The sequence below is a fragment of the Podarcis erhardii genome (genome assembly GCF_964252035.2).
Source record: "Podarcis erhardii genome assembly, chromosome: 7".
Taxonomy (NCBI): Eukaryota; Metazoa; Chordata; class Lepidosauria; order Squamata; family Lacertidae; genus Podarcis; species Podarcis erhardii.
The window spans coordinates 69,755,131-69,781,624 of NC_138511.1; the positions used below are offsets into that span (position 1 = coordinate 69,755,131).

At 46.7% G+C, this 26,494-nt stretch overlaps 1 protein-coding gene across 1 annotated transcript in view; it reads right to left on the reverse strand.

The window, feature by feature from the left end:
- The window catches only part of TMEM200B (transmembrane protein 200B), a 33,158-nt gene extending 7,693 nt beyond the window's left edge, over positions 1 to 25,465 (reverse strand). Inside the window, exons 1-2 of the mRNA XM_081869237.1 lie at positions 24,911 to 25,465; positions 23,480 to 23,706 (exon numbers count right to left, since the gene is read on the reverse strand). The gene's annotated coding sequence lies outside the window, so the exon portion shown is untranslated. The remainder of the gene's footprint in view (positions 1 to 23,479; positions 23,707 to 24,910) is intronic.
- Between the last annotated feature and the right edge of the window lie 1,029 nt (positions 25,466 to 26,494).

Below are 26,494 nucleotides of genomic sequence, written 5' to 3' on the forward strand. Positions count from 1 at the left end.
TACCTACATCCATCCTAGATCAATAGCAGAAGGGGTTAGATTTGATATGGAACAAAAGGAAGACATAAGGGGAATAAGCACATCCCATATTTACAGTCTGGTGGGTCAGAGGAGGAGACAGACTTGATATGTAGTTTAGCCTGGAAAAGAGGAGACTGAGAGGAGATACAGCAGCCATCTTCAAACAGATCAAGAGCTGTCACATGAAAAAAGGGAATGAGCTTATTTTCTCCTGCTCTGGAGGGTAGGGCTTGAACCAATGGGTTGAAGTTCCAAGAAAGCAGATTCCAACTAAACACCAGGAATAACTTTCTGACAGTAAGAGCTGTTCAACAGTGGAATGCTCTCCCTTGGGAGGTTGTGGACTCTTCTTCCTTGGAGGTTTTTCAGCAGAGGGTGGATGGCCATCTGTCATGGATGCTTTAGCTGAGATTCCTGCATTGCAGGCGGTTTGGTTGGACGACCCTCTGGGTCCCTTCCAACTCTCCTAATCTATGATTCTATAGCAGAACTCCAAAGGTCTTCAAAGCCTGCTGGTGTAAATTTCAAGGATACAGGATAGCTCAATCTATCCATATGCTAAATTTAGGGCAGGGATGGGGAGCCTGGTTCTCCTTCCAGTTGTTTCTGGGCTCCAACTCCCATCATCCCTGACCACTGGCCATGGAGACTGGGGGTGATGGGAGCCTGACAACATCTGGCAGGCCACAGGTTTCCCATATCTGGCCAAGAGACTGTCCAAAATCAGCATTAGGGCATTCCCACCCCCACCCCCCGAGACGTTTCTCAACCTAATTAGTTCTAATTTGACTTTTCCTTGTGCTCTATGATGTGGTTACCATCATGCAGGCCCTACAAGTTCAGAAGGCTGGTTGTGTTGTACCAGCTATGGAGTCTCCAGTCTGGACCACAATAATCCTACTCAATTGAAAAGGACAGCGGCCAGAAATTTAAAAAATAATAATCAAACGTTGCAGTCAAATGTAATCATGTTGCGCACATGTGATGCCATTGGCAACGTGGTACTTAGCTAATGATACCAATAATAAAAACAGAAAATATTATTCGCATATCAAGCAACAGCACTTTTCTATACGTAAATACTGCTGTTTGCAGCATTTCCTTTACATTTTTTTTCTATCACATTTTAAGGAGATTTTATTGATGGTTAATCCACAGACCACACACCACTGGTCATCACTGTCCTCTCTTTATAGACACCTGCTGAAACTTTTTCTGTTTTGGAAGGCCTATCCAGACATATGATTTGGTTCTCTCTGTCCTTAAATTTACATCATATGTTTTCTTGAGTTTTACTGTTTTTTAGATGGTTTGCTTTAAATAGGTTTCTGTTTTAGTTTTGGTTGTTTTTTAAGTACTCTGGGCTCCTTTGCGAGGAAGGGCAAGAGATACATTTAATAAACACCACCTAGTACTTCTGTAACAGTATGGAAGGGTCGATACCTGCGTCTGCTTCCTCTCCTCCATCCCATCTTCCCTCCCTATCCTTTCCCCCCTTTGTGATGCGTCTAACATCTATTAAATGGGAAGGTCTTATTTTGAGCTACAAATGGCTTTGAGTGCATTGGCAGAAAGGCAAATATATAAATGTAGCTACGGAAAGCAGCATAATGTATGCCTAATGATGTAGGTAATGAACACAGGACATCCCGGGCAAAATGGTAACTGTGCTGGCCGACGCTCCGTTGAGATTCAACAGGGTTTTTAGTTGGAGTTTTTAAGTGCAATTTCTCTGACGTTTGCAGCTTTATAGCGACTACTTGCACCTTTGCTCCAAAGCCTGACTGCATTACTGGGCAATTAGTGCGGTATTCTGCTTTTTAAAAAACATTAACTTTTTACATTTGGAATGGAGATGTTTCCTCCTCCAAGCTGATGGGCATTAATCAGGTACCTAGGAGCACGAAAAATATACAACGCCATTGGGGTTCTCGACAGAGCCTTCACTCCCTACTAGCCTTGCGTCTGATCATGTGCATTAGCATACTCAGCAGATTCTTCTCAAGAGCGAAGGCTAGCTATTTTTGGAAAACTGAGACCTCTTTGCAACATGACAGCTACGAGGAAACACTTAAGATTTCTCGGAACCGAACCATTCTCGAAACTGCTTCAAGGTACCAGTTATACAGTGGAGACCCTAGAAAGGTTGAGCAAGTGCGCATCTGTGATTCCGACTGCCGAGATACCAACTCAGCAGTCGGAATAAATTATACCAGTCGGAAGAAAAGGGTACATTTCCAGTGATCTTTCCTGGTGAGAAAACAAAAATAAATCTTGGGGTTTGGGAATTTGCCTGCTTGGCACCAGCAGAATGTGAAACAGGCAACATGGAGCAATGCAGCCAAACCCCCACAGAGTCCTTTAAAAACCCAGTCCTTACGAGAGAATATTATGAAAATGATTTACAGGTGGTACATGACCCCAGTCAAGCTTGCAAAAATCTATCATTTGCCGGACAATAAATGTTGGAAATGTAAAGAGAATGAAGGTACATTCTTTCACCTTTGGTGGACGTGCCCAAGGATTAAGGCTTTTTGGGAAATGATCTATAATGAAATGAAAAAGGTATTTAAGTATACCTTCTTGAAGAAACCAGAGGCCTTTCTCCTGGGCATGGTCGGCCAATTGGTGCCAAAGAAGGATAGAACTTTCTTTTTGTATGCGACAACAGCAGCAAGAATACTCATCGCAAAATATTGGAAGACACAAGATCTACCCACTCTGGAAGAATGGCAGATGAAGATGATCGATTACATGGGACTGGCAGAAATGACCGGCAGAATCTGAGACCAGGGAAAAGAGTCGGTGGAAGAAGACTGGAAGAAGTTTAAAGACTATTTGCAGAAACACTGTAAAATTAAGGAATGCTAGAGGAATGTTGGATAGTAATTAAGTGGTTTTCAGCTGTAATGCTTAAGAGATAGAAAATAAGGATTTGAAATAGGTAAAAGATCTAATGGTGAGGACTTGCTGAACAAACAATTTCGAACTGGAATATAAGAAAGGGTGGTATGAGGAGGTCTGGAAAGTAAGGTAAAAGAAAATATGTAAATGGAATTTATACATGTTCTTTTTGTTTTTTCTTGTTTGTTAAATTGTTTTTAATTTTCTGTATTTTTGTATTTCTGTTTTTTCTTCTTTTTTCTGTTATTATTCTTGAAAACTTTAATAAATATTTTTTAAAAATAAATAAATAAATAAAAATAAAAATCCAGTCCTTACATGTGTAATTTGGGGAAATGGCTGTAGCTCAGAGCTTGTATGCCGCAAGAGGAGGAGGAGTTTGGACTTGATATCCCGTCTTTCACTCCCCTTAAGGCAGCGATTCTCAACTTGTGGGTCACCAGATGTTGTTGGACTACAACTCCTATCATCCCTGAACTCTGGCCTTGCTAGCTAGCGGTGATGGGAGTTGTAGTTCAACAACATCTGGGGACTCACAGGTTGAGAAAGGCTGCCTTAAGAAGTCTCAAAGCAGCTAACAATCTCCTTTCCCTTCCTCCCCCACAACAAACACTCTGTGAGGTGAGTGAGGCTGAGAGACTTCAGAGAAGTGTGACTAGCCCAAGGTCACCCAGCAGCTGCATGTGGAGGAGCGGGGAAGCGAACCTGGTTCACCAGATTACGAGTTCACCACTCTTAACCACTACACCACGCAAGTTCCATCCTTGGTAGCTCAGACTGAACCTCTGAAGAGCTGTTGCCAGTCAGGGTAGACAGTACTGAAGTGGAGGGGCAAATGCATATGACTCAATATAAGGCAGCTTCCCATCAACTCCTGCTAACAAGCTCATCCGTCAGGGATGATGGCAGCTGGAGTGCAACAACACCTGGAAGATGGCAGATTCCTCACCTCTGCTCTAAAAGTAAAAAAAAAGGTAAAGGACCCCTAGACAGTTAAGTCCGGTCAAAGGTGACTATGGGGTTGTGGCGCTCATCTCGCTTTCAGGCCGAGGGAGCCGGTGTTTGTCCACAGACAGCTTTCCGGGTCAAGTGGCCTGAATACATAACATGACTAAACCACTTCTGGCACAACAGAACACCATGACAGAAACCAGAATGCACAGAAACACCGTTTACCTTCCCGCCAGAGCTGTACCTATTTATCCACACTTGCACTGGCGTGCTTTCGAACTGCTAGGTTGGCAGGAGCTGGGACAGAGCAATGGGAGCTCACCCTGTTGCAGGGATTTGAACCGCTGACCTTCTGATCGGCATGCCCAAGAGGCTCAGTGGTTTAGACCACAGTGCCACCTACATCCTCTGCCCTACTGCAGTGGTAGCACGTCATCCAGCATGAAAGCGGCAGAGATGGGTGTCGCCTGATCCAAATCTGGTAGCAAACTCTGCTTCCTTATCTTTGCGTCCGTAACACCCCTCAGCATCATTTGCATCCCCAAAGGAGAGGGGAACGTGCTGCCGAAATTGGGTGGTTCTACATCAGGGATGGGGATGGGATCGTCAAATCTGATCCCCTACATTGCTGAAAGATTAATTCAGAAACAAAGGCATGCCAGAGGACATAGAAAACATTATTTTTCAACTACATGGCAAAAAAGGTCACAGTGCAGCTCCACCAGATTGAGAACAGCAAACCTCCTGTCCAAATATCTTTATGTGACCAAATATTAAAAAGTACGAGGAGTCAAAGGGTGGCCTTACACTCCTCCCTTGTTGCTGCAGGCTCAGCTAATTCTGATAACATACTTTCTAGCAAGGCATCATCACCCCCCGAAACTGGCAGCTACGGAAAAGGCAGCAGCAGCTCTGAACTCTTGACTGCGACTGCACTCATTTCTCCAGTCACCTCCTTCTGTGGAGCTGGAGAAGAATCTTAATCATAGGCTGCACCGAGATAGGGGGGGTTTAAAAATAGCCCCCTTTCAACACAGCCTTCTTGTGTCACCTACACTGTAGGGGTAAGGTGGGAACAGCCCTCAAGGACTCCTTGCGCCACTGCCTCTTCCCATATTCCTGCTAATCTTTTACATCGCCATGCTTCAGAAATCCTAAAAATGGAAGGCCCTCCCAGATCTTCTTGGAACAATAATTTACTTAAGCACTCAGACACAAATTATCAATTTCTGATGTCCTGGTGTGTGTTTCAGTCCTTCTGTAGCCAAAACAGCACCACACATACCCCAAAATCAGGAAGCTTGGGGGGGACGGACAACAGAGAAACAAAAGACACTGGGTTCAGAGGCAGAAACTAAGGAGGGGAAATTCAAAAATAGCCCGGTGAAGGCTGAGCATGCTCAGTAGCTACAGAATGTTGAGGGGTGTTTATTTTGGAGGGGATGGTGACAGAAAGTAGATGGGAACACACTGGAAGATTCTGGAAGAAGGGGTGACTGGCAGGCTAGAATCTTGAATAGCAAACCACAGTATTTGTTGCAGATCCCATGTCGCTGCATGACCTGGTCACACCTGGAGGCTATGCCTCCCAAAGCCCATGCAATGTGCATGTGTGAGAGAGGACCCTGGCCCAATCAAGGACACCTCCGTGCATGGAGGAACTATGCACCCACTGTGAAGGAATAGGACTTTCAGCCATTTTGTGTTGACTGTGGCCATTGGCCACGCTGACGATAGCTGATGGGTGTTGGAGTCTGTAATGGGGTATGGGGTTGCTTGTGCGTAAGGCGCAAACTGCTCCGAGCTGAGTAGTTTGGTTAAAACTTTCCCCAGGCTGGACAGTCAGTACATCGTGACTGTCTCAATCACTGGCAGTATCCGTCAGTGGGCGTTTCCTGAATTTCTTCCAACATAGAAGTTCTTTCACACCCAATTGACGCCTGCCTTCTCTGCGCGAAAGCTTTCTGCGCAGAGTGGGCGTCCCCAGAGGAGGTCTCCTACTCTCCCCGCTGGCTTCACTGGAAGAGTCCTGGAGCCTTCTCTCCGCAGCTCCCTCAGACTCCCCTTCCTCCCTGGCGTCACGTCTATTTCCTTCCCCAGAGGAGGCTTCCTCTCTCTCTTTGCTGGTTCCCTCTCCAGCATCATTGGGGAGCCTCACCACCACCCTTGGCTCCGATGGCAGTTTCCTGACAGAGTCCAACAGCATCTAGCGGCTCACAGGTTCCCCATCCCTTCACTAATACAAGAAGTCAAGCCCTCTCCAGTTCTCCAGTGAAGTTAGAAGCCGTTAAGAGATAAAGCACTTTCCCTCACGTTTGTGCTGGGGTCTGGAGAATGCTGGAGTCTCTTCCAAGCAAACTGAGAGGCTTCTGCCGCTTCTTACCATGTCAAATTCACCGAGAGCTCAGGGAACAGGGTCTGGGTGCTCCTAGGTGCCATGTTCACCAGAGGACCTAAGGCACAGGCCTGCCCATTTACTTCAAAAAAGTAGAAATCAGTGGGATGTGCTCAAAGCTAGCCTTTTGAGATCAAGGCTGTGTGCACCTTGGCAGCTTCAAATACAGTGAAGTTGCTGTGTTTCAAGTCACATTTTTACATTGCTATACACACCGAGGAGAAGGCAGGGGTGTCATCACTTGATGCACATTGCCTGATCTGTTTCCTGTGCCTGTGACTTCCCCTGCCTGAATGTCTATTCATGGTAGCTGTCATCGGCACATGTGCAATCACTGTTTCAAGTGTACACACCTCAGCTTAGGTTTTCAAATCGGATGGAAGCTCAAATAGAACAACAGCGTTTCTCGAGAAACTACAGGATACAGGTGGATGCCAAGCGCACTCGGTTTCAAACACCAGCAGTGGGTGTGCACTGGATCAAGATTCAACTGCAATGTGTACACTGCCCAATGTTCCAACTTGAAGGGAGGTTTATTTTGATCAGAATGTCAAGCAGATTGCAAAATCAACAAGTGAGGAACAGAGAGCTCCTCAGCTCCACGCAAGCTGCTCAGAGGATAATCGCCCAAAGGTGCAAATCACCTCCAAAGGATGTAAATGGCAACATTCACACTGATTTTAATTTTGGACGGAATCCAAAAATGCAGCACCTGCTGGGGCGCCCAAAAGACTCTTTAATAAAAATGCTACCATCCACCCTACTAGGCTTTGCTTTGAAATCCTTCCTGCTGCCTTCTGTTCCCTGTTACTGTTGTGTAAACAGTGTTGGGCAAGAAACCGGATTAACTTTGCAGTATCCTCGGTGGGAGGTCCACCAATTGTCCTGATTCTGTGAGAACGTTCTGAAAAAGATCACGATGTTTTACTGCCATAGCAGTGAGAAGCCATCTTTTTTAAAAATGTGATGGTAAACGAGACATTAATTTCTGTGTTCTGCAACAACTTAGTAGAAGATAATTGAAAGGAGATGATGATGAAAAAGATGGAGGCGGGGGATCAGATTAGCAATAGTTTAGGCAAGTAAAAATAAGTAGCAGAATATCCATAAGCAATTCATAACCAACACATACAAAATCAGTTGCTTATGCAAATAACATTGTCCCCAGTAATATCTATGAAAATCGAAAGGAGCTCTTGGATCAGGCCTGTGGTCCAACTAGCCAAGCATCCTGTTCTCTTAAGGGCCATCCAGATGTCTATGGGAAACCCACAAGCAGGAGCTGAGCAAAACGTTAGTCTCCCCACTTGCGATCTCCCAAAAACTGATTCAGAGGGATATTTCCTGCAACAGTGTAGGAAGAACATAGCCTGTAGCCATTGACAGCCTCCACGGATTTGTCTAATCCTTGCTTAAAGTCGTCCAAGCCGACGGCCATCACCACCTTTGGGGGCAGCGAATCTAACTACGCATTGTGTGAGGAAGCACTTTGCTTCATCTGTCCTGAATCCTCCAACATTCACAAAGATGACTATCGCTTTGTAGCTCATCACATCAGCACATTACAAATATGCTCTGATGATTTTCCATAAATAGGTGGCTACGTTGTCTAATTTCCTGCGCTCTCACTCTGCTAATTGGCTTCAAAAATGTCTTGTGTTCCAAAAAGGGGAAATAGAGCATGCAAAGGATGGTGCTTTCTTTCTTTCTTTTTTATTTTGCAGGGTCTCCTACAACATGCCCACATTATGCAGCGCACAGTATTATCCATTGCTGCAATTCCCCCACCCCCCTTTAGAAGATGGGTTTCAGTGAGAGGTGCTTATTCATTGCAGCCTCTGACTTCCTGTTGGACATTAACGCCAAGTCTTAGGGCTCCACCAGGAAACTGCCTCCTGCTTCCTCCAGCTCCATCTTGTCTACACTTGCTGGGGTTTCAGGAAGGAGCTTTGTCCCAGCCCTACCTGGAGATGCCAGGGACGGAACCTAGAACCTTCTGCATGCAGGGCTCTACCACTGATCTGTAGTCCTCCGCCTAGATCCCCTCCTGGATCTAACCGCAGCTTCAGGTGTGGGAGATTTTCGTCAGCATTGGGTTTGTTGGAGACAGGGGGAGAAAAACATAAGATGAGACTGCTGGATTGGGCCAATGGCCCATCTAGTCCAGCATCCTGTCCTCAGAGCGCCCAGCTGTGAGGAAACCAGCAACAGGATCCGAGCACAAGAGCCCTCTCTCCTCTTGTGGTTTCCAAGAAGTGGCATTCAGAAGCATTGCTGCTTCCGACCGCGGAGAGAATTAATCCCCTTGGCCCAGCCCAGCACAGTCCTGATTGGGCCACCCTGGGGCTGTTTCCAAAGCAAACCCAGAGAGACTAAATGCGCCCTGAATTGTGTATTCTACAGGCTCACATTAAACCAAAGGGAAAACCATAACTGCTTTATTTATAGCTTCTGTAATGTGAAGGCAGCTCAAGATTCAAACACCTACAGACCCAGCAGATGGAAATGGAATGCAAGCATCTAGTCAAGTTCAATGGAAGTAATGTTGCCGTGACAGTAAAGGAAAGGGCCACAGTTCCGTGGGAGAGCAACTGCCTTGCATGCAGAAGGTCCCACGTTCAATTCCCAGCATTTCCAGGTGAGGCCCCTGCCTGAAACTCTGCCAAAGATTCGCTGCTACTAAGTTAGAGCTGGATGGACCAATGGTCTGAGCCAGTCAGCTAATGATAGCCAATGCCAGCAGGATGCTCGCAAACCGGCCACAGTTAAGAAGGCCAACTTCACTGTTTTTCTCCCAGGCTGCCCAAAAACATTTCAGTCTGGTGCTGAGCAGGGAGGAAAGAGAAAGTGTGGCTGGAGTGGGGGGGAGGGAGAGAGAGGCAGTGCTAAGGGCAGGCTGGGAAAAGGCACAAAAGGAGAAACAGTGAGAGTGGTAAGACATCAAAGGGTTGCGTATTTTTCCTGCCTCTGGCACCCAGAGCCAAACTTTGTTTGCAAGCCCAGCTTCTTCAGAGCCTCCTTTGTAGCCGACCCACTTTGAGCCTTGCCTTCCTGCTGCACCGCCGGCTCCGTTCTGCCAAAGCCACAAAGGTCATCTGAACGTTTGGCACCTTATGAAGCAAAGCCCTGTTTGGGAAATCCCAGCGTCTGAATAGAGAGTCCAGAGACTGAATATAGTGAGTCTACAGACAAAAGACTGAACAGCAGAGCTTTTCTTCCAGGGAGTCGGGGGCTGTCTTTGAACCACCCCCACCCCCACCTCCAGTGAAACTAAGAACTTGGAACTCTCCTTAGATCAGCTACAACGTGATCTCTTCCTCTGTGGCTGTTCAGGGTCTCTTGGATAAAGATGCCCTAAAGGGTCACCTGAGTCACCTGCCTGGCTGTGCCAGATCATCCCCTGCTGTCTGCACATCCTGGTTCTTTGGCTTTGAGAATAACGCTGGCTCAAACCCTGATAAATCTCGTCCGCTGTAAGCAGCTTTCCCCTGGTCCTTCAAATGAACAGTCGCTTTTGGCATAATTTCACCTCTTACAAGCTCAGTTATGAGGCTTTACTGTAAGTGGCACCTATCAGAAGAAGAGCCTCTGTGGTTCTGGATGAGGCACTCAGCCACCCAGTTTGTTATGAGAGGCATGGTAAGAGGAAATTTCCTGGATCAGAGCAGTGGTCTGCCCAATCCAGTTTCCCACAGTTCCTGACCAGATGCTTTCAGGAAACCCATCAGAAGCGCATGAGTGCAATAGCCCTTTCCCTCACCTGCTCCCCAGAAACTGGTGTACAGTGATATACTGCCTAGGAACATGGAGGCGCCATATTGCCCTCTCTGCTAATAAGTGTTAGAACAACAGAACAGTAGAGGACAATAACTAATAATAATAATAATAATAATAATAATAATAATAATAATAATAATAATAATTTATTTATACCCTGCCCAGCTGGCTGGGTTTCCCCAGCCACTCTGGGCGGCTTTCAACAGAATATTAAAATACAATAATCTATTAAACATTAAAAGCTTCCCTAAAGAGGGCTACCTTCAGATGTAATAATAATAATAATAATAATTAATAATAGAGTTGGAAGGGACCACAAGGGTCACCTAGTTCAACCCCCTGCAATGCAGGAATTCTGCATTGGGCTCTCTGGGTGGGCTCAAACCAGCAGCTTTCTGGTAAACGGCAAAGACACACTGACCCGTTGCACCACAGAGCCTTGAGGAATTTGATTCTCTCCCCCCCCCCACCCCAAATTTCTCTCACTCCACTTCACAGCCATCTCAGCTAGTGGTCAATGCCACCATGAATCCCACCATTAGTTATGTGTGATTTGGAGAAGCTTCTCTCTGCTACGAATCCTGAATCTGCTACAAATCAGTTTCACTGGGTAACTTCCATGCTCTAATATTATGAGAAAGTGAAAAAAGTATTTCTATCTGCTTGTCCATATTTATGCGCACACACACCCCTTCTCTCTACTGGAGCACTGTCCATGCACAGGAGGGAAATATCAGCAGGCTTGGAGAAACCCCAACATTTTTCAGAAATAGAAAAATCGCTGGAATCGAAACACTTATAAGGAGGGCTACCCCAAAAGCAACACAGTAAGGGCTGCACACTCTCAAAGGGCTGAGCTTGCTGACAGTGGAGGGGTAGGAAAACTAGAGCGAAATGGAGGATTGTGGGAGAAGGCATGGCTTGTGGACTGGAAGAGTGAACAGGATCACTCCATACCGCAACGTTTTGTTGCAGGTCCCACTGAAAATCTGCAGCCCTGAACACACACTCAGCAGGCAGTAAAACCCATTGAACTCAACAGGGCTTGCTGTATGTCTGAGTAGACATACACAGGGTTCTAATGGTGGTTTTCCCCTTAAACAAAGACACACACACAAAAAAATCAACAACTCCAAAGTATTTGACCTTTCCTTGTAGAAGAGGTTGAGGTTTTTTTAATGCACCTTGGAGCATCTGAGCGTCACATCTGCACCATACATTTAAAACACATTTAGACCACTTCCTCAAAGTGTTCTAGGAATGTTAGCTTAAAGAACCCCCCCCAAAGAACTACAATTCCAAGCACCCTTAACAAACTACAGTTCCCGAGATTCTTTGGTACAAAGTCATGTGCTTTAACTGGATGGTGTGAATGTGAGCTTGGTTACCCTGTTCCTCACACCATTTTGAGCTCCAGAAAATTATTCTTGGGATGGGGGCAGCCAAACCTGAAGACCCCATGGAGCAAGGTTTCCGCTGCTGCTTATTAGTCATCCCTATAATTCTGTTCCCATTGCTCTTTCCTGTCCAGGCTTGTGTTCAAGGTTAGACAGACAAATAGGTCAGAGCAGCCACATGGGTTTCTCAACAGAATGTGGTCTAAAAAGGACCTGTCACTGGTCCTTTTTACTCACTGGTGGGTGTTTTTTTTTTTTGTTTGTTTGTTTAAAAAAGAAAGCATGTGAAACAAACCTTAACACCTCACCAAACTTACAAGATTAAGCACCCTGTAAATGTTCAAAAATGAACATGCACAAAAAGTACCATCAGTTCTGTTTTATAGAAATGATATGATCACATTAACAGCGTCATGTGAATAATTCCTGCTCGGATGGTAAAATCACTGTGTTGACCTGCAGAGAATGGAAGGGGTGTGTGTGTGATCACCCTCCACTGATAAAACACACAAAAAAATGTGCCAATAATAGGCAAACAAGTCACAGCTTTTGGAAAGCCCGTTCACAAGTGATAAAAGAAGTGTGTGTTGTGTTGAAGGGAAGCCCATTGTGCTCTCAGTAAGATGGGCTCCAAGACTAAGAGGACCCTGAGGAAAGTGCCCTCTTGGTGAACCCCTGCACTGGCTAGAATGGGAGGAGACTGCTACAACAGCAGCGTTGCAATGCTCAATGGGAAGCTCAGAGCTATCGTTTAACTTTCCCAAAGTGCCTGGAGTGAAGCTACATCAGGACATTATGACTCATTAAAACGGCAGAGCTATGTTTCAATTCTCCTGTTTTTCCGAAAATGTGCGAATTAGGTAGGTTTACTTTCACAAGTGATCTTCATCAAATTTCTTCCCCTTAATCCCATGTGTGAAAATGTCCTTTATGTGCACCATTACACCAGTAATTCTTGTTTGCAAAAAAAAGCCCCTAAGAGCATGTTATTATACCCCCTGAACCCTGATTTATAAGGCAATCCTATGCATGTTTACTCAGAAGTTAGTCTTGCTGTAGTCAATAAGGCGTTTTCCCAAGTAAGCTGGCACAGGGCTGTAGGCTTAGCACAGCAGATGTCAGGGAGGTGGTGGCACTTATCTGACTACCCATCACTAGCAGTACTGCAGCTTCCTGGGCCAGGGAGAGGGCAGTAGCAAGGATGGAGCAGTGCCATTCAACCAGCAGGAATATGGATTGGTTCTGCCAATGCATTTGCACTGTGCCAACCTTGCCCCTTCTGCCCCTGGCAGGCAGCAGCAATGGGAGGTCAGGTAAGCCCTGCTGCCCGTTACTGACTTCGTGCCAGCCGCTGACACTCCAATGAAAACCCTCCCTGCCAAACAGTATTTGAAATTAGCCAGGTGCATTTTGCACCTGGTTATTGGTCACTTGCAACCAAGTGAAGATGCCCGGGTGCCAAGATGGCACCCGACATCTCCACCATCTGACTGGCTGGCACACAGCAGCATTTTTTTGGTGCTGTGCTATGGCACAAGTTAGATTTTAGCTGGAGCTGACAATACACACAATTCATTTTCAGCATTGTAATATTCTTTTTTAGAAGGGGCCTAAACATTCCGTTAGTGTGCCCATAACCTATGTGTAAGGGGTCATATGGCGAATAGCTTTTATATATTAGTTTCTAACACTGCTGCCATTATAGTTTTGTCAGCTGGAGTTAAGTGGTACCTCGGGTTAAGAACTTAATTCGTTCTGGAGGTCCGTTTTTAACTTGAAACTGTTCTTAACCTGAGGTCCCACTTTAGCTAATGGGGCCTCCCGCTGCCACTGCGCGATTTCTGTTCTTCATCCTGAAGCAAAGTTCTTAACCTAAGGTACTACTTCCGGGTTAGTGGAGTCTGTAACCTGAAGCATCTGTAATCCAAGGTACCACTGTATAGCTATGTGCTCTTGACAACATGGTCTGAAGGTATATGATGCAGCCACCTTGCTGAAGCTAAGCAGGTCTTACTCTGGTCAGTCTTTGGATGGGAGACTTTTCAGGAGTCCTATGAACACTGCCTTGACCATGCGGGGGAAGGCATTATATACAATAAACGCAAACTTTAAAGGTTGGCTCTCTCCCCACCCTGTCATCCCACATTTCAGTGTCCAGAGCATCCTGCACATGGATATTGTAGGAATCAGAAGCATCATGAAAAAGCTGTCTTCTTTGTCCATCTAACCCAGTGTTGTCTACTCTGACTGGGGTTTCAGGGTCTCTTTCCCATTGCTTGCCACCTGCTCTTTCTAACCCGAGACGCCAAAGATCGGTCCTGGGAACTGCATGCAAACCATCTGCTCTACCTCTGAGCTACGGACTAAAGGAAGCCCATCCCCTTGCCCAGACTTGACTGTCATGTTGGCCACATCCTTCATACTGAACGCTCTTGTTCAGGAAACGCAGCAACAAGGCCTGATGTGGCATGAGATTAAAGCAAAAAGAATGTGAAAAGAAGTTTGAAAATGGTAAGGATGCTTCCAGTTTGGAAGAGCTGGCAGCGGGCTGGTGATCTGTGAATGTGCCCTTCGTTAACTGGCGCTTTTGCTCTCTCCACCAGAGAGCTGTCAACAGAACTGCTCTTTTTACGGAGCTGGACCCAAGCCACAAGTTGGCACACAGCAGCAATCAGCTCAGAGTCACAGGAGAGATGGAAGCGAAGAGTGTCATTTCTGTAAAAGCAGTGAGAATTCCTGGGCTCAGTTCCATTTTCTATCCATCTATCTCTTTCAGGCCTGCTAAGAGATTGTGCATACAGGAATGAACTCAAATAACTGGTAGAATGCCCACTAGGGTTACAGTGTCAGAGTTTATGGCCCTGGCACCGTTACTGTGCATTAATCCCAGAAGCCTGCAGAAGAACAACTAGATGCCTAGTTCAAAACTATATATCAAGGGTGGGGAAGCTTTTCTGGCAGGAGGCCAGATCCTTATCTCTCCACCACTGGAAGCCCAAATCTGACAGGTTGGGGCTTCTCTCCTGTCAAACACCTGACATCATAGCGACTTCAGATTTGACAGCACTGTGAAGCCCTGGCTGTTGGGGCTCCTAAGAGCAGTGCAGAGCTCTCTGAAACAGCTTTTGCAAACAATCCCACACTGCTTTTTTGAATCACCAAAAGAGCAGCGCAAGGCTGTTTGCAAAAGGGCTTTCAAACAGCCCCTTATGAACTTTGGCTGGGCACGCCTGTTCCCAGCAGAGGAATAGGCACAGATAGCCAAACTGAACAGGATTTAATACCTGCTCATCAGCTGATGAGTGGAGGTTAAATCCTGCTGATTTTGGCTGCATGCACCAGTTCCCGGCAGAGGAATAGGTGTGCGCAGCCACTGCAGAATCAAACCCACAGTTACATGAGTATCTGGTAACCTCTAGGTTAGATTACTGCAAACCATTATACATAGGGCTGCCTCTGAAGATGGTTTCAAAACTTCAGCTGGTGTAGGATTCAGCAGCCAGGTTGCTCACTGGGACGAGATGGTTTGAGCATATTACACCAATCCTGGCCTGACTGCACTGGCTTCCACTTAAGTTTCCAAGTGCTGGTTTTGACCTATAAAGCCTTAAATGGCTCAAGACCTCAATACCTCAAGGACTGTCTCTCCCAGTGTGAACTGCCCCTGACCCTGCGATCATCTTCTGAGGCCCTTCTTTGTGTGCCTCCTCCTCGAGAGGTCCGGAGGGTGTCAACGCTAGAATGAGCCTATCTGCTGTGGCTTCCCATTTGTGGAATGCTCTCCCCCCCAGGGAGGCTCAACTGGACCTTCATTACATATCTTTAGGCACCAGATCAAAATGCTTCTCTTCAACCAGGCGTTTCGCTGATTAACATTTCATGGCCTTTTAAGTGTAGTTGTGGGAGGTGGGTTGGTGGTCAGTTTTTATTCTTGTTTTTGCTTTGTTATGTATTCTTGTGTCCTCATTTTTCTGTTGTGAACTGCCCTGTGATCTTCGGATGAAGGGCGGCATACAAATTTAATAAATAATAATAATAAAGGATTGCAGTAACCTTTCCTTTTCATAAAGGAGGGCTTTTTAGCCTGTCTGGTGCATTCTTCTGTATGACAGAAGTGGCATGCTGAACTATTCAGTGCAATGGCCAAATGCTAATTACGGAGTCTACTGTCTCCCGCCCCCATTTCCACACTGCTAACTAAACTCAGCTCTCTAGCTAGGAAAGGGAACCACAGTCTCTCATAAAGCAGAAGGGTCACCAAATGAGTTGGCCGCCTGAAGCCTTTACGTTTGGCACAATCCAGTATCTACCAAAGACTACAGAAACATGGGATTTGTACATGATGGGATTTGTAGTCCAACAACATCTGGGGACCCACAGGTTGAGAACCACTGAGCTAGGGTAACTCATAGCACAGCCAGTTCTGTACAGGCCTGTAGTTGGAGGGATGGCATAAGAGAATCAGACCGTTGGAAAGCCCCATGTTTGTCCTTCTGAGCTTGCAAATTCTTATGCTGTTAACCATACTTGATAGGGGATGACATTTTAAGGCAGGGATGGCTAACCTGCGGCCGCCCAGATGTTGTTGAACTGCCCATCAGCCCCAGCCAGCATGGCACATTGCTCACGGTGATGGGAGTTCTGCAATATTTGTAGGGCCGCAGGTTCCTCATCCATGTTTTCAGAGCTCTTTCTGCAAAGAGTCTACAAGTGAGAAACAGCACAAACCTTACAAACGTTCAGCTACTTACTGCAACCCATATTCAATTGGGTTTTGGTGACAATGATGTAAAAGGTCAAAAGGGGGGGGGGAAGAGAGGAGATGGTGAAGATCTGATCTCCCGTCTCTTTAAAAATGGCAAAGAACTGCCTCAAGGAGGGGAGCACCATCTTGATGAGGGAAGTGGTGCTGAGAGAGGGGAGATCTGCTGTTCTTTCCCACATCGTTTCCCCAACTAAAGCAATTTCACCAAAGATGCTATTTTGCCTTGTAAGGGAAAACTCACATGTACAGAAATCTGTACACTTACATAGGAAGCTGCCTATGTTATGTTTCATGTCATTTATATTCCACCTTTTCCCCTCTTAAAGGATCTTAGGAGACTCCCAGCATGAGTCGAAACAAATGCAGCTAAAAACATACAATCAAGATAAATATTATTATTTTTAAAGTAGCCCTATTTAAAAACAGCCTTAGATACACTTGACACTGTTTGGAAGCACACACAAAAGACAACATGTACAGCACCCACCCTTAGAAGACAGCCAGTTAGTGTCTGTACAAAAAAAAAGTCTTTGCCTGCTGGTGAAAGCAAAGCAGAGAGAGGGCCTGTCTAGTTTTCCATGGAAGCAAATTCCTAATCTGGGAGCAGCCACTGAGAAGGCCCTGTCTTGTGTCCTTACCAACCTGCCTGTGAAGGTGGCAAGACTGAGATAAAGGCCTCCCCAGAAGTTCTCAAAGCTCAGGCAGGCTCATACAGGGAGATAAGGTTCTTTGGGTAGCCTAGACCCAAGCCGTAGAGGGCTTAGTAGGTCAAAGCCAGAACATTGAAATGAACAGTGGAACTGTTGTAACAAGGAGCTTCTGTTCTCCCTATAACCAGCTCTGGTCAGCAATCTGGCAGCAGCATCTTGGACCCGCTGAAGTTCCCCAGCACTTCCTAAAGGCCGTTCTGTGCAGAATACATGACAGTTATCCAAACAGGGTGTAACTAAGCAGTGCATCGCTATGGCCAGATCAGACATCTTCAGAAAGGGGTACAGCTGACACCCCCCCAAACACCTGGGCATCTAACCTTAGGGTTGAATCCAGGAACACACCCAAGCAGCGAACCGGAGTTTTCAGGGAGAGCCTGTCTGACTTTTTGACTCACCAGGAACACCTCTGTGTTGTCTCGATCAAGCTTCAGTTTGTTCACCCTCATCCAAAGTCTGACCATGGGCTCATCTCCCCCCATACTGGCAGCAGCAGCTGGCAGCGGCTCTCTGGGGCTTCAGATGGGGGACATTTCCATCCCTACCTGAAGATGCTGGGAATTGAACCTGGGACCTTCGGCCTGCAAAACTGATGCTCTGCCACTGAGCCATGGCCCTTTTCCCTGCACTGAAGGGCAGGGCAGCTAGACATAAGGGGAGGGCCACATGACAGCCTGAAGAAACCCCCTCTTCCTACACAACTATTAAAGGTGCAGGAGCCCTTTCCTCCCTTGCTGCCCTACTCTACAGCAATGTGGGTCAGAGAAATACGTGATTTCAGAACGTTAATTCCTGCAACACCCTATATGGATACAAGCAAAGCCCATTTCAGAGTTGCAATTATCTTTTTCGGGAACCACAGGGTTGCCTTCAGTGCTAGACCCACTGAGATCAGTGGGTGTGGTTAACTTAGGTCCATTAATTTCAATGGGTCTACTCTTGAGTAAAATGTAGCTAGATGCAATATTTTAAATACACCACACAAACACATGTTCTATGTATTCTATGAATCTGTAAATAGGTGGGGTGGTAGATAAGGTGATGGTTTAAAACCATAAGAAGCACATCATTCAAACATACCAAATCAGAAATGTTAGGCATATCGGATACAGGGTCAGACTCACTGGTCCATCTAGCTCAGTACTGCCTACACCAGGCATAGGCAAACTCAGTCCTCCAGATGTTTTGAGACTACAATTCCCATAATCCCTTTTTTTAAAAAAAAGATATTTATTAAGGTTTAACAATTACAAATAAAAGAAAAATAGACAATAATAATAAGGAAAAAAAAGTTACAATACTTCAAAACTAAAAGAAAATACAATACTAAAAAGAAAAAAGAAAAACAATACAGCTAAACAATAACATTTAAAAAACACTAACATCCAGTATTTTCGTATCTTTATCTTTCATTTACTTATTTCCTTGACTTCCTCACGCCTCCCTTTTTGTATTCTAATTCATAATTGTTTCAGCAAGTCCTTTCTCTCTTTCTCAGATTTTGTTCCATAATTTATCTTAACGCAATTTAACCTTGAATTTTTCACTTTAACCCATTAACAATCCATTTTAACTTAATTCTTTACAACCTTTCTGCTAAGACCATGTAAATTCACTCCAGCATCTTTCTAACATTCATTAATTTTACAATGTTTTTTAAAATATACTTTAAATTTTTTCCAATCTTCTTCCATCGACTCTTCTCCCTGGTCTCGGATTCTACCAGTCAACAATTCCCATTACCCCTGACCACTGGTCCTGTTAGCTAGGGATGATGGGAGTTGTAGTCCCAAAACATCTGGAGGGCCGAGTTTGCCTATGCCTGGCCTACACTGACTGTCAGCAGCTCTCCGGGTTTCAGGCAAGATACTTTCCCAGCCCCACTTGGAGATATTGGAGGCTGAACCTGAGACCTTCCATGTGCAAAGTAGATGCTCAACCACGGAGCCACAGCTCTGTTCTGAAAACCCACATCACACTTCACTAAGACTGTCGGTGAGGGAGGGGACAACATGCAGTGAGAGGAGGGGAGGAGAGACACATGGAAATAATAGAACTCTAGAATTGGAAGAGACCCCTGAGAAATCTGGATACAATATATATATATAAAGTCATACCTTGGAAGTCAAGCGGAATCCATTCCAGAAGTCCATTCGACTTCCAAAATGTTTGGAAACCAAGGCGAAGCTTCCGATTGGCTACAGGAAGCTCCAACCCCATCAGATGTTTGGGTTCCAAAGAACGTTCACAAACCGGAACAATCACTTCTGGGTTTGCGGCAATCGGGAGTCAAAACGTCCAAGTTCCAGGGCATTTGACAACCAAGATACGACTTTAATTGGAATCTCTGGATAACAGAAAGCAAAAAAGTAAAAATACACCCTGACTCATACCCGTGGGACCATTTAGCACACTGCGGCCAACTCCTGCAAAGCATTTCTACTCAGCACTTTGGTATTCTTTAAGCGAAGCTGGTTCCCATCCTTAATAATTAAGCCAGAAATCTAGAGCAACATGTTTTGACTTGGGCATATCCATATTTCTTTTCTTTTTTTAAAAATGCATGATGTTAACTGCTCCTCCATGGAACTCCCCAGCCTCCCTAGTTCAACAAATGGCTTACATGTGTGTCGCCTGAGTTCCTCAGAGTGAAACAGTTGCCAATTTGTTCCCCAGCATTTCCCTTTAACTGCCATGCCAAACCACCAAAGCACTTGGTATTACCACAAACTGATGAAATGCCATCTGCTAATGCAGACTGTCTTAGGAAGAGAACTAATTCGAGACTTATTCCAAGGTGGTCAGATCCCTGCCCCAAGAAGCTTACAATCTGGAAAATGCCACAAGGGAGACCAAGCAGTCATAGTTCAGCGGGAGAGCCCTAGGTCCAGCACTTCTAAGTAGGATGGGGGTGGAAAGCCCACTTGGCGTTTGAGAAAGTCGCTGCCAGTCAATGTCAAAGGTAATGAGTTAGATGACACAATGGTCTGACAGCTCCATATAATGCAGCTTCCTATGTTCTTATGCAAAGCATTGAAAGGGAAAGGGAATGAACAGAGCGAGTGTACAGGATTACTGCCATTACATGCCATTACTTTGTTACAGTAGAGTATGGGGGCAAGGGGGCATATCTCATTTTTACTGAAATATTGCAGTAGTCTTCCAACTAGGGATTCATGCCATGCTGCTGTTTCTGTGCCATTTGTAAAGGCCTTCCCCTTTTTTGCTGTGATCCCAACCAATTAGGGATCACACAGTGAACACGATGGCACCACGGTGTCACAGAGCCAATCAGGTCCGGCTATAGGGCAATGTCAATGAAAGCAAACAGTGCCAATCCTTTGCCCTTACTTTGAAAGTATGTTTAAGTGGGAAGGATGGCAGACAGGCTCTCTTGACAACAAGCATTTTTATCCCACTCTTCAGGCAAAAAGACTCCCAGGGGGACTTGCAAAGTCACACAGCCTTCGTCCTCAAGCTTAGAATCTAAAGGACGTAACACAAAAGGAAACAGGGATGGAGAAGGAGAAGGAAAAAGGCAGGCACAAGTTCTGAAAGTTACCGTTCTCGTAACAACTAGGAAACAATTTAGGTAGCCTGATGGAATGGCTGCTGCTAGGGGACATTTTTGGGGTGCAGAGTCAAAGGCAGCAGATGGTCTCTTTGCAGAGCCAGCGGAATAGCCCTGCTTCTCTCTGCTCTGCAGCCTGATGGAATGGATGCTACCACTAGGCTGAGGTAGAGCCCAAGGCAGTAGATGGTCTCTCAGCAGAGCCAATGGAATAATAGTCCTGCCTTCCTTCTCTCCCCCTGCTCTGCAGTCTGATAGAACGGATGCCACCAGGGGAACATCCACTGCCTTGCTGTGTTGCATGGACACATTCCATCCCACCACTCCATTTTGGGATTCCTTTGCCTCCCCCTGAAAAAAAAAGAGATTGTCCTTTGATGGGGCATCAACATGCTCTTGAAACTCCACTTTTAAGTTTGGACCGGCACTGCTTAAAGTGAGAGCTGAAAATTATGAATGTATTTGAAGAGTATCATTCGAATGCAGAAAACTATCAAGTCAGATAGCTGGTCCATCTCACCCAGCACATTCTACACTGACTGGCAGCTGCTCTCCAGGGAATCTGAGACAGGGACCTTTATCAGCCTTAGCTGGACATGCCAGGGACTAAACCTGGGACCTTTCAACACAACGTGTGTGCTCTGCATGGAGCTAAGGTGGCTTTTTGCTTTTCACGTTTGCAAATGAATGTTACATTGATGGAAGCATAACGATAATAATTTCTGCTGTGCGATAAACAGTGGGGAAAGGCTTGAGTCATAATTTGAGTTCTAGATAATCTCTCAAGAGGTTTTATAACCATTTCCCTCCACGCTGCTCATCCATGTTTTGCATCACACACATTAATAAGAGGATTCTAAAGCACAGTTTGGGAGCTCTGCTTAAGCAACTGCTAAATAAAAAGTCTTCTGAAATGAGGTGGGGGTTTTCTGCATCACAGCCTAAAATCCCCATGGGGGGGGGGGAGAGTTTCCTTAAACAAAACTGTGGGAAGAGACTTCTTACCAGGGAGTAAGCCCCATTGAACTCAATTATACAGAATTGCATTGTAAATGTTGATCCCCCGTTAGCTATTGAAAATCATCCTCTACTCCATACAGGAAAGGTTGCAACAAAGGGAGGAGAGAGGGGTTTTTTGTGCTTAATAACTTTTTTCCAACAATGGTAAAAGAACAGGAGAGAGTAGGTCACGTTATTGGAGCGAGGTGAGAATGTGCCAAGTGAATGGGGATATTTGACATCTATGGATCTTTTAAGGTATGTGTGGAATTCAATGAAGTGTGATTCATAGCAGAACCATGGAAATTCATGGGCATAGCTCTGTTAGGTCCATTAATTGCAGTGGGTCTACTTTGAGTAACACCTAACTGAATCCCACCCTGTGTAATTAAGGCTGCAATTCTATGCTCACTTGAGAGTCAGCTCATTGGCACAGGACATGCTTTGCAAAGCCCTAGGCACAATCCACAGCATCTCCAATTAAAAAAATGATATCGGATAACAGGCCTGGGAAAGACTTCTCTGCCAGTGGATCTGGAGAACTCCTGCCAGTCAAAATTGACAACCGTGGCTCATATAATCCTCCCCCAACCTGGCGCCCTCCATACGTTTTGGACTACAGCTCCCATCGTTCCTGATCACTGGTAACACTGGTCGCCATCCTGGCATCCAGAGATCTCCAAGTGGTCACAATGGACCTGTGCCAGTTGAAAAACGCGCCTGGCACCTGGCTAATTTCTAACTGGGGTCGAACATTCGTCTATCTAGCTCAGCATGATCTAGTCTACAGTGACTGGCAGCAGCTCTCTGGGGTTTCAGACAAGAGACAGTCCCAGCCCCAGGAACTGAACCTGAGACCTCCCGCATGCAAATTAGATGCTCTACCACTCAGCTATGGCCCTTCCCCAGAGGAGGAATTATGAATCCAGCTAGTTTTACTAGGATATTGCCTGACACTGTCTTGAACTCTCACCCCACTGCATCTCTCCTCTCTCTCTCTCTCTCTCTCTCTCGGGCTGTAAAGCCTGTCTCCTTGCGTTTAAATCTCTTTTTATCAACAGTGGATGGATACCTGCCAAGGGGCTTCTCTCCCTCCTTCCCATCCTCCCTGCACATAGCCATGCTCAGGCACACAGCCGCCTCCTCGATTAAAAAACAATGAAATGCTACAGGCACTTCTGCAGCCCCACCAGTCCTATAAAACCCGGGAGGGTTGTTTTTTATTATTATGATGATTTTGTCACCGCGCCAAGAATCTAGATTTATGGACATGCTTCCACCCCCAGTCTTCCTTCAAGAGCTTTAAGCTTTGAGCTTCAAACAATGGATGTTCCTTCTCTTCCTGAACCCCCCTCTCCTGAACTGCCCCAAGGATCCCTAGATCAACGAAGGAAACAGCTGGGGGGGGGAGCCCCAACTGTCTGACTTTAGCCCTCCGGCCAATCTGAGGCACAGCAGTTGAGAAAGCAAGAGTCTGCACTGAGTCTGGCATAAATGCCTAGCTCAGTTTTGTGTTCAGACAAGAACTTCAACCATTTTCAGGTCTCTTTGGGTCACCCCCCCCCCGCCCTTATAACACTTCTAGGAATGTCATTTTGGGGCTGTCCAAGGAGAGATTTGAAGCTTTCTGCGAGTGAATTCAGGCAGCGGTGCCATCAGGCTAGGCATTGCAGGCAGCATAAAAAGCTCCCCCCCCCGAAGCAGCCCCGCTCCCAACCCCCCCCCCAACACAGTAGGGTTGCCTTACTAGCTTCTGAAGTAAGCAGAGTAATTAATACACCTTACCATCTAAAGAAAGAGCCCCCCCCGCAAGAACATTAAGTGCAGAGTTTAACACTCCCTCCAAGTACAAGATGTTCCCTTTCTAACAAACGCATCCAAAAATCTTGCATGCCCCCGACACCCCTTTCAGAGATGCTGCACCCCCGAACGGCAACGCAACCCACCTACCCCAGCCCACAGGGGAACCAACTTGAAAGAGCCACCTACCGTTCGTCCACCACCGCATTGCTTCAAGTGTGTGGGCTGATCGCCTTGCCTTCGGCTTATTCCCCCAGCGGCACCTGGTTCTGCTCTCCCATAGAGGATGGAGGAAGAGAGAGGAGCTCAGAAGTGGAGCATCCCAGCTTGCTGGTTCCTCCTGAGCCATCCGAAGAGAAACATGTCAGGAAGGGGGAGGGAGCAGGCTGCAGCCACAGACTCTTTGCAAAGGTGAGCTTGAAAGTGGGGGGAAAGAAGAAAACCTCTGTGAGTTTCTCACAGACTAGTTTCTGGTTTTGTTTGTTTGTTTGGCTGGGCACAAAACAGCAAGAAAAACCAAAAGGATGCATACGAAAATTAAGTCCATCCACACCATATATCTAAAGCACATTTTGACGCACATTTAAAGCACCTCTCCCCAAAAAGAATCCCAGGAACTGTAGTTTAATAAAGGGTGCTAGGAATCGCAGCTTTGTGAGGGGGGGGGGGAGAACTACAGTTCCTAGGTTTCTTTGAGTGAAGTCATGTGCATTAAATGTACGCTAAGTGGGTTTTAAATGTATGGGGACCTCTGGCTTACCTTATATGAGCAAAGGTTCCTCTTATATCTCTGCCTGTGTAACAACACACAACCCCCTGATGGAGTGGGGGGTGTTGCTGACTGTTTGGCGGGGGGGGGGGGAGAGAAGTTCATCCCTCCCTGGTTGGCCATTCCTGTTTCATCTTTTTTGCGGGGGGGGGGGTGTAGAATGGTAAAGGGCTTGATCCACAGAGATTTACTGGGAGCAGTGGTTTTGTATCCAAGTGGTCTCTCTCTCTCACACACACACACACACACATGCACACATATACACGTCAGTTCCACGGCGCCCACGTGCAAATTAAGGGGAAAGGGCCACAAGTCAGCGGCCGGACATCTGCTGCGCATGCAGAAGCTCCTGAGTTCGATCCCCGGCATCTGCATGTAGGGTCGGAGGGGGTGGAGAGGCTTCCGCCTGAAACCCAGGAGAGCCCTCGTGGAGGATATTGAGCTGGGCAGCGCAATGGTTTGACTCCGCAAAAGCCAGTTTCCTACGAAGTTCTCTCTCTCTCTGGGGCTTATATGGTCATATTATGAACATTATTACTCCTTTTATAATGGGATAGCGGGCAAAGCACAAAGCGGGTCGCTCCCCAGCAGGAGGAGTTTCCCCAGCCTGGAGGATCTGTTGCCGGAAAGAGGCAAAGACACCCCCTCCCACCTCCCCACGAAAACAGCCCCCCTTCCTCTGTCGCCAAGCCTTGCCGCGTCTTCGCTCTGCCAAACCGCGTCCCACATCAAAGCCCCAGCCCGCTCCTCTCCCTCTCTCTCCACGAGGTGCCAAAGGAAGTTCGAGCCCAGGAACCGAGGGCGGACGCACGAAGCGCCCGGCGCGGACTCTCCCTTGCTCCCCCCGTTACCTTGCGCCACGCCGCCGGGCTCCCCACAGTCTCGGCAGCTGCTCCCGGCTTCTTCCCACCCCCGCAAAGGCGCCTTCGCGGCGGCCCAAGCGCAGTGGATGCCTCCTCCTCCTTGGTCCCCCTCCTCCTGCCTTCGCGCAGTTAGGGCAAAATGGAGCAGCCACGTGGGGAGGGGGGAGAGAGAGAGAGGCAGAGGCGGCGGTGGCGCAGAGACCCAGCCAGATCCGCTGGATCCCAGCCCACCTGCCTCCTCTCTGCCCTCTCCAGAAGAGGATCCCTCTGCGTCGTTCTGCTAGATCCCGCTTCTGTTGCGCCCAAGTCCGTTATTTGTTCTTTGGCTCCTTCTGCAGTCTTTCTCTCGTGCGCTTTTACGCACACGCTCTGTCTCCGGAGTCTCTCTCTCGTATCGGGTTACTCTGCTCGGAACTCAGGACTAATTGTCGTGCTCGCGATCGCGCTTGGAAGAGATTTGCTCCCGCTCTTTTCTTGCCTTGCGTTCATTCGCGGAGCGAGACGCTCTCCTTCCCCAAGGCTGAAACTGGAAAAGGTAGGTCGCTCCCTGCCAGCCCATTCCCGCTTCAAACTTGGTAGAGGGAAAGAGTTCGTGGCCCAAGAGGGGAGGGGTTACGGAGAAGGCGAAGAAGAAACAGGGGGCGGGGGCAGAGAATCAACCCCCCCCCCCGCGCACACACACGTGTCGGAGCAGCTGAATTCAGAGTGGGATTGAATAGAAGGTGCGTCAACTCCTTGCCTAGGGAAATGATTCTGAAATATTCTCTGTGGGTAGGTGGGTGCCCTCAATTGCCCTTACGAAAAGGGCAAGGAACTGGGGAAAGTGTTGCTGTCAGGGGTGCCAATTTGAATAAAATACTCTCCGCCCCACACAATCAATCACATGATGCTGTGTACGCACACTATTTGAATGACAATGCCCATCAACTTTAGAGGGGCAGCCCCCTCAAATATTTTATTTGGGGGGGCAAAGACCCCCTCGGCCCCTAGAACCGTTGGCTCCTATGGTAGCTGTGATGTGAGGTGTGTAATCTGCTTCTTTAAGGCTGATGCACACCATGAGTAAAGAACAACCCTGCTGCATCAGACCAGTGGCCCATGGAGGCCAGCATCCTGTTCTCACAGTGGCCAACCAGATGCCTATGGGAAGCAGGACTGGAAAGCAAGAGCATTCTCCCCTCCTGCGGGGTCCAGCAACTGGTATTCAGAAGACTCTGACTTTGGACACTGGGCATCGCCATCATGGCTAGTAGCCATTGATTTAAGACACATCTTCCACACACAAAAACACTCCTCATTTGTTATGGTGCTGGGAATTGTAGCTCTGTGAGATTAACTACAACTCCCAAGATTCCTTGTGGGAAGCCATGCACTTTAAATGCATGGTGTTCTGCATGCTACCAAAGTTACAGATTCTGGTGAAAAACTAAATGGGGTTGTAGCCAACTAAGTTCAATCAGAGTAATCCCATTGCAATTAATAGTTCTCATTTAGTAATGTCCATTAATTTCAATGGGGATGCTCTTGAGTATGACTAAGGCTGGATACTCAAAAGCCTGTAGCCAAATAATT